Genomic DNA, 8,490 nt, shown 5'->3' with positions numbered 1-8,490 from the left:
TTGGTGAGCAGAGTCCTCTCTCTCCCCCACCCTCAAGCCTCTCTTTAGCCCTGACTGGGGGTGGGGATGCAGGCTAGAGGGGCATTCAGGCAGGACAGAGTTAAAGGAGAAAGGGGAGCTGGAAGGGGGCTGCAGTTGCCAAGGCAACAGCATTGCTGGGGCCACTGAAGGCTAGGGAGGAAGAGAGGGGTGTCCCTCCCAGCCCTCCCTCATTCTTCCTGTTCAGATGCTCTTTGTTAGAAAAGAGCCTTCTTAGCTTCCGTTTGTGGCTAGGGGAGGGAGTGGGGGAGCCACCTGGGGGTTCCTTCCCACCCACACCAGCACCTTTTCCACATGCCCCTTCCCTCCTCCTACCCCTGCTGATGGCTCAGTTCTCCTCACACTTGCCAGGCCCTGCCTACCTGAGATGGGGACCCCAGCCCAGACCTGAGCTGGCAGGTGCTGCCTTCCTTCAGGGACACTCCTGACAACTTCCTAGGTCTGCTAGGATGGGCTTCACTGGGCATGACCCCTTCCACACACCCTGGAGTGTGGAGGACACTTGGACAGCAGGTCTTCCTTGGCTATGGGACCTCTAGCAAGCCATGCCAGGACTCTGTCTCCCGGCCTCTCAAATGGGGCAATAAAACCTTCGCCACTGATTCTGGCTACTATGACACAAATCCAGGCTCTGGGAGGTGTCCTGCCCTCTCAGCTTTGAGTGCTGCTCTCCTCTACATCAGACAAGGAAACCGAAGCTCAGAGAGAAGCGATTCCGCTGGCAAGTGGCAGTCAGAGTTTAAACCCAAATGTGTCTGATGCTGCATCCTGTTCCTTTACCACCAAGTGGTTTTGGTAACTCCAAAGTGGATCAGGAGAGGCTGTAGTGTCCACAGGCCCCACTTCCTCTGGCTTGAAGCCTTTAGGGGCAGACGCCTCACCACCACCCCAGGAACCTGGAGGTCAGGGTGACCTGACAGAGGACCAGCCCAGAACAAGGAGTCACGGGCTGGATCGACAGGAATGGTGCTGGTGGGCATGGGAGCAAAGAGAAGAGCCTGATCTTCAGTCCCCGACGTCAGTGGGACTCCTTCCGTGGTCCTATGCTGCCCCCTTGTGGACCACAGGTTCACATTTTTGGCTCCAGATACCGTATCCTCCCCTGGGGCAGGTGAAAGGCACTCCCCACAGAAGGCAAATCAGTGGCCTTGAGCTATGGAGGTCTGTGCCCGATGAGACAAGCAATAGCCTGCACTTCCAGTTTTTGCTGGAACTGACCAATGCTGAGGCCCAGGTGGCCTCAGACACCCTTCCTTTTCCCATAAGCTTTGATCCGACAATTAGAAGTGAATTTAAGAGTTGTATTTTCTGCTGACCACAGTGGTGCATGTTTGTAAATCCCAGCGTCTTCAGAGGTTGAAGCAAGAAGATCACAAGTTTGAGGCCCCTTGAGCAACTTAGCAAAAAATTAAAAATTGTCTCAAAAAACGAAAAATTGGGCATGATGGCACACCTGTAATCTCAGCATTCAGGAGGCTGAAGCAAGAGGATCGATGAAAGTTTGAGGCCAGCTTGAACTACATAGCGATTTCAAGACCAGCTGAACTACATAGTGAGATCCCATTTCCACACACACCTAAAATGGCCTGGGAGAGCTGAGCTCAATGGTAGAGTGCATGCGGAGGCCCTGGTCTCAATCTCCAGTAAAACACACACACACACACACACACACACACACACACACACACACACACACATCCTCTAACCTTACAGCTCCTATTTTCAACTCCCAGTCCCAATCATTTGAAAGGGAAGAGTACTCCCCAGATCATTCCTGGAAGCAGGTATTACCCTGATACCCAAACCAGAGAAGGATCTAACCAAGAAAGAGAACGACAGGCCAATCTCTTTAATGAACATAGATGCAAAATCTTCAAAAAGATACTGGCAAACAGAATGCAGCAAATCATCAAAAAGATCATACACCATGACCAAGTAGGATTCATCCCACGATGCACAGATGGTTCAACATATACAAATCAATAAATGGAATTCACTATATTAACAGAGCCAAGGCCAAAAGCCATATGATCATCTCAATAGATGCAGAAAAAGCATTTGACAAAGTCCAACATCCATTCATGATTTTAAGAAAAACTAGAGAAAACTGAAATAGACAGTCTTTATCTCACTCTGATAAAAGATATCTATGATAAACCAACATCCAACATCATACTAAATGGTCAGAAACTGAAAGCTTTCACTCTAAAATCAGGAGCAAGACAAGGAAACCACTACCATCACTCCTATTCAATACAGTTCTGGAAACACTAGCCCGATCAAATGGAAAAGAGAAAGAAATAAAAGAAATAAGGATAGGAAAAAACAAAGTTAAATTATCATTATTTGCTATTGATGTGACACTCTACATAGAAGATCCCCAAACTCCTACATTTTTAGACTCCTAGACTTCATACCAAATTCAGTAGCATAGTTGGATACAAAGTCAACACTCAAAATATCAATAGCCTTTCTGTACACAAATAACAAGCTCACTGAGAGATAAACAACAGCTTTCACAATCAAGAAAAATGTAATACATAGGAATTGATCTAATGAAGGAGGCAAAAGACTTCTACATTGAAAACTACAATACTCTGAAAAAGGAGATCAAAAGGTATATCAGAAAATGGAAAGACACCCCTTGTTCTTGGATAGGCAGAAACAACATAGTGAAAATGGCTATAGGTCCAAAACCGTTACACAGATTTAGTGCAATCCCAATCAAAATACCAATAGCATTTAAAGGTGTAGGGGAAGTGGGAAAGGTAGGGGAAAGGAAATAAAGGACAAGAAAAAATATGAGAAAAGGAAAAAAATGTAAACAAAGTCTTTGTAAATAGGGGAGGGTGGAGGGGTGAAGAGAGGGCAGGGGTATGGGGAAAAAATGAGAACCAAAATCTGACATGTAAAGGTACAAGATCCCAATGATGAATGTAACTGTACTGTATACTTTAAAAGTACCAAAAAACTCAACAACAACAACAACAACAAAAATACCAATAGCATACCTCACAGATATAGAGAAAATAATCCTAAAATTTATTTGGAACCAGAAGAGACCTAGCATAGCAACTGGGGAACAAAGATAAGGCAGGGGGCATCACAATCCCCAACTTGAAATTATACTGCAAAGCTACCATGACTAAAAAAACAGAACAAAACAGTATAGTGCAGCAAAGAAACAGATTCAAGAAATAGAAGATGCAGAAACAATGCCAAGCGGCCAGGTAATCCTAGCACTTGGTATAAGCTGAGGCAGGAGGATCACTGAGTTCAAGGCCAGCCTGGGCTAGGTAGTGAGACCCAGCCTCAAAAAACAAAAACAAAAAAGCTCTAAGCACCTCATCTACCTTATCTTTGACAAAGGGACCAAACACTTTCATTGGAAGAAAGATAGCATCTTTAATAAATGGTGCTACAAAAACTAGCTTTCTACATGCTGAAGATTAAACCTAGACCCCTATCTCTCACCATGCACTAAACTAAAATTGAAATGGATCAAAATTCTAAATATTAGAATAGAAACACTTAAAATGCTGGAAGATAGAATAGGTAAAACTCTTGAAGACTTAGATGTAGGCAATGACTTTATGAACCTGTATTTCATATAGGAAATGTTACTGGAATCACATTATAGTAAAAAGATTTGCACTCAAAAGAAACCACCGACAAAATGAAGAAACAGCCCACAGAGTAGGAAAAATTTTTATCAGCTGTTCTTCAGATGAAGGACTAATAGCTGGAATACATAATCAGTTCCTTTCTTTTTTGGTAACTGGGATTGAACTCGGAAACTTGCACTTTCAGTGCAGGCTGTGGAACCACTGAGCTAAATCCTGACGACCCCAGCTAGAATACATAAAGAACTACAAGTAAATCAGACCTCCCAAATGTAAAGCCCCAATCCAAAACTGGGCATCTGAAATGAAAAGACACTTCTCAGATAAAGAAGTCCAAACAGCAAATAAATATATGAAAAAATGTTAAACATTACTGGTTATTTGAGAAATGCAAATTAAAACAACATGGAAATTCTATCTCTTTCTGGAAAGAATAAGATTTTTCTTCTATTGGTGGGAGTGTAAACTGGTACAACCATTATGCAAATCGGTGTGGAGATTCCTCTGAAAACTAAGACTCGAGGTTCCATTTGACCTAGGTATTGCCCTCCTTGGTATCTTCCCAAAAGAGTTAAAAGCATCCTACCACAGGGACACATGCACTTTCATGTTTACAGCAGCATAATTTGTAATAGCTAAATCTTGAAAACAGTCCATATATCCATCAATGGGTAAATGGATAAAGAAGATGTGGTTCTTACATACAGTTGAGTACCGCACTGCCATAAAGGATAAACCTGAGCCATTTTTATGGAAATGGATGCACCTTGAGAATGTAACTGTAGGTGAAATAAATCAGACATGCATGTTTAAATATCACATTATCTGTCTTGAGTGAGAAACCCGAAAGGTAAATAAGGACCAGAATGGGTGACAGATATCAGGAAATAGGATAAAAATGTTCAAATGGGAAGAGGAACAAAAGGGAAGGGAAGGGAGGGAATAAGGGTAAAAAATAATAAAAAACCAAGTGGAAATAGTAGAAACAAAGCTTTGTAAAGGGAGAGTGGAAGGATTGAAGGGAAAGGAGGGGAATGAAAAAAGAAGGTATATTATGTACAGGTACTAATTCCCTATGATGATCATCATGTGTGTCAAAAGTGTACCAATAAAATTAATTTTTAAAAAATCAAACAACAATGCGTTCTACCATGCCTGGCTTAGAGAGAATCTTAGAAGTGACATGTGCATGGAGCTGTCCTTTGTGTCCCTCCTCATAACTCTGCCCTCTGAGGATGCACAGAACCAGGGAGGCCCTCGCTTGGTGATTTCTAAGCAGACCCAGAGCTCAGCCACTGCCCCATACCAGTCACATTCCCTCCGTCTGAACGTGCCTGTGGCCCTGTATCTCTGGAACTTCACATTGAGGGATCAGAGCCCCTGAGAACTGTCTCTTCCCTCCGCCCTGGCTCTATCCTTGTCCTTGTATCTTATCCTCATTTTTAGCATCTGCTTGTTGCCAACCTTCTCTCTCTAGACCTGAGGTCCATGGAGAAGAACACAATGGCCGGGACTAACAATAGCTGGGCATGGACCATGTACTCAGTATGGTGCTTGACTCAAATTATCCAGCTTAACCCTGGCAGACAATTACTGTTTTTACCCCTATCTTATGCTGATAATGGAGGCTTAGGAAGCAGGGCTCCAGATGCAGCAGAAGGCCTGACTCTTAGCTCTGTGAAATTCCTCCAGGCCAGCTGCTGGCCTCTTGTCCATGATTCTGTCATCTGCCTGGACTTGCGAAATGTGCACATTTAATCCACCTATATCTGGGACTGTGAAAGATACTGCAAAAATAACCCCAGAAAATCTCCATCCCTGTTCCTTCGCTGAATAGGCCTCACTGGGTCCACTTGGGCTGAGCACTGGGCTGTGGGTCTACGTGAGGCCTAGAAAAGACAACACCCCTATGGACCACTGCTCAAGTGGATCACGGCACCATGCTCAGGCCACAGGGGTCTTCTCACCCAGGACCACAGCTTATTCTTTTTGTGTCCGTGGCAGTTCAGAGTGTGTCCAGGCTACCGTGTACACTGGGCACTGGAGATGGAGCAGTGGGCCCTCATGCAGGAAGTGGGTTCACTTTGGAGGAAGGGTTAAATTCTTTATGTCTTATTGTGCCAGAGACTCCTTGGAATCTAGTGGTGTTTGCTGACCTCTTTATTTGAATTATTTATTTTCTGTGGCGCTGGAGATCAAACCCAGGGCCTCATGCATGCTAGGTGAGGGCTGTACCTCTGAGCTATGGCACCAGGCCCCATGACAGTGTGTCCCCTGAGCCCTGGAGCTACAGCTTGAACCCAGGGCCTCGTGCACGCTAGGCATATGCTCTACACTGAGCTCTGTTCCAAGCCCTTGTTTCTTTTTTGTTTTGGTGTATGGTCCTGGGATGGAATCCAGGGCCTTGAGCATAGTAGACAAGTACTCTACATCCAGAGCCCTAGAACATATTTATTGATTTATTAGGGTTTTTTTTGTTAGTTTTGTTATTAGTTGTTTTTCATTTTGTAGTTCAGGTTGACCTTGAACTCCTTTTGTAGCCCAGGCTAGTCTTGAACTCATGGGGATCTTCTTGTCTCAGCCTCTTGAATGTTGGGTTTACAGGCATGCATCAGCACGCCTGGCTTTACAACATTTTTAAATGTGTAAAATAAAATAGAGTCACAAAAGATTTTCATGGGTAGGGAAAGAAGTCCACAGATTATGATTGAACGCATAAAAAGGATTATACAGGAGTTCATAATAAGGTTTCATTTATGAAGAGAGGAAGGGTAGAAGGGAAGGGAGAAAGGAAGAAAAAAAGTTATTCCTAGAAAGGGGATTATCCAGGGCTGGGGATTTAGCTCAGTGGTCTTGCTGCCTGCCTTGCAAGTGTAAGATCCTGAGTTTGATCCCCAGTAACCCCCAAATAATAATAATGGTAATAAAATAAAATTTAAAAGCTGTTAAAAGGAGGATTATGTAGATGACTGGCCCTACCATCCATTCCACTGAGAAAATATGACTGGTCTGCGGCTCCAAGTCATGGCCTATTTGGCCCCTAGACAGGTCTCTCCAGGTCACAGCCAAATAGAGCTCTTCACCCTTGTCACTGCGTCCCCTTGCCTGGCAGCTGGGATTTTACTCTAGGCTTGTCCCTATCATAGCCCTAAGAGTCCGGCATAGCCATTGACTATCTTTGAATCTGCCTCTCCCATCACATTATGGCTAATTCTCACTCTGCCACTGTCACAGCAGCCTGGCCAAACTGGATCCTGGACAGATGTCACTGCTCTCATTTTAGGAGGTGGGGGAGCTCTTGCCCCGCTAGAAGGCCATGTGGCAGGGCTGGTTGGTTCCTGCAAAGCTGTCACAGTCCCTTCTGCTGACCCTACTCTGCTCACCTCTCCATCTGAAGGATGCAGCAGTCAGACCTTCTCCTCCTGTCCCAACCGCTGGTCCCACCTCTCCCACTCCCTGGGCCAGGCTCTGACTCACTGTCAGGCATCTTGCCATCCCCACCTCCTGTAGTGCCTGCCTCTGTCCCCACCCCCTGCACCTGTGCTCAGCACTTCACAAGGACTTTGGTCCTGCTGAGACACCTTCCTCTCCAGCCTCAGACGCTTCTTTCTTGGCTGAGAGAAGAGCCTGCTCTTCTCTCTCACAGCCTGTGCCTGCAGGAGTTTTTTTTCTCTCTCTCACCTCAGGAACGCTTCCAGGAAGGAGTCCTCTGCATGCCCTTTCCTCATGCTGTACTCTTTGATCAAATCAGTTCCAGATTCAGAACACTGTGAAAATGGACACAAATAACATAACTAGAGTCCAGGAAAGTTCTATGATGGAAGCAAATAGAATGAGGGGACACAGAGTAACTGGGGAGATGAGACAAGGGATTGATTGATTGATGGTTGATTGAGAGGCGGTCTTGCTTTGTAGCCAGGCTTGCCTTGAACTCGAGCATTCCTCCTGCCTCAGCCTTCCTAGTTCTGGGATTACAGGAACGTGCCACCATGCTTGCTGAAAAGTCTCTAGTTTAGATTGGGTAGTCCAAGGAGGCCTGTAAAGGAAAGAGCACACACCCAAAGAACAAGGAGAAGGGCATACCAGGTAAAGGGGACAGAAGTGCAAAGACCCTGAGGCAGGAAGAAGGCATTTGTGCTTGGCAGGAAAGAAAGAAGTTCCTGGGTTTGGAGACCAGGAGAGTTTGCCAGGGCCAGGGGAGGTGAATAATTTATGCTAGAATATTCTTCCAGGATTTCAGAGGCAGGACCTGGTATCTTTAAAAACAAGCCTCAGGCTCCTGTGTGCTGTGGAAAGGGGCAGAGAGGGCAACTGAGTTGTTAGGAGGCAGAGCCTAACTCAATTTGAGGGTCAACTCACAGTTAAAATGTGTCTGAAAAGAAGCGTCTGGTTCAACTACCCCCTCCAAAACAAAGCAACAAAATTCCAGCTCTTGCCCAATCTACCTCATCTCCGTAAACAGCACCCCTGTTCATCTAGCTGTTTAAGGCAGATTTGGGCTTTGTTTTCTTTCTCTCCATCATCTTCTGCACTTCATTTCTGTCTACTTTCTTTCCTTGTCCACTTCCATCCTCACGTAGCCCTCATCTTCCCCTTGGTGTTCTTCGCACTATGCAGCCCATGACGGCTCTGAATTTACTATGAAGCCCAGGCTGGGGGCTCCAATCCGTGATCCTCCTGCCTCAACGTCCTAAGGGCGGGGATTACAGGAGTGGTCCAACTTCCCTTCCTCCTCTACAGTTCGTTCTCCACGCAGGCCAGGCGCAGGAGAGCTTTGAAGGACAGCTCTGTGGCGGCACCAGGCGGCTGGGCCTGCGGGGACGCGCGG

The sequence above is a fragment of the Fukomys damarensis genome, unplaced genomic scaffold (assembly GCF_012274545.1).
Source record: "Fukomys damarensis isolate Sample0158 unplaced genomic scaffold, DMR_v1.0_HiC HiC_scaffold_37, whole genome shotgun sequence".
NCBI classification, from domain to species: Eukaryota; Metazoa; Chordata; class Mammalia; order Rodentia; family Bathyergidae; genus Fukomys; species Fukomys damarensis.
The sequence above is the reverse complement of the archived record's forward strand: the minus strand, read 5'-3'. Positions refer to the sequence as shown.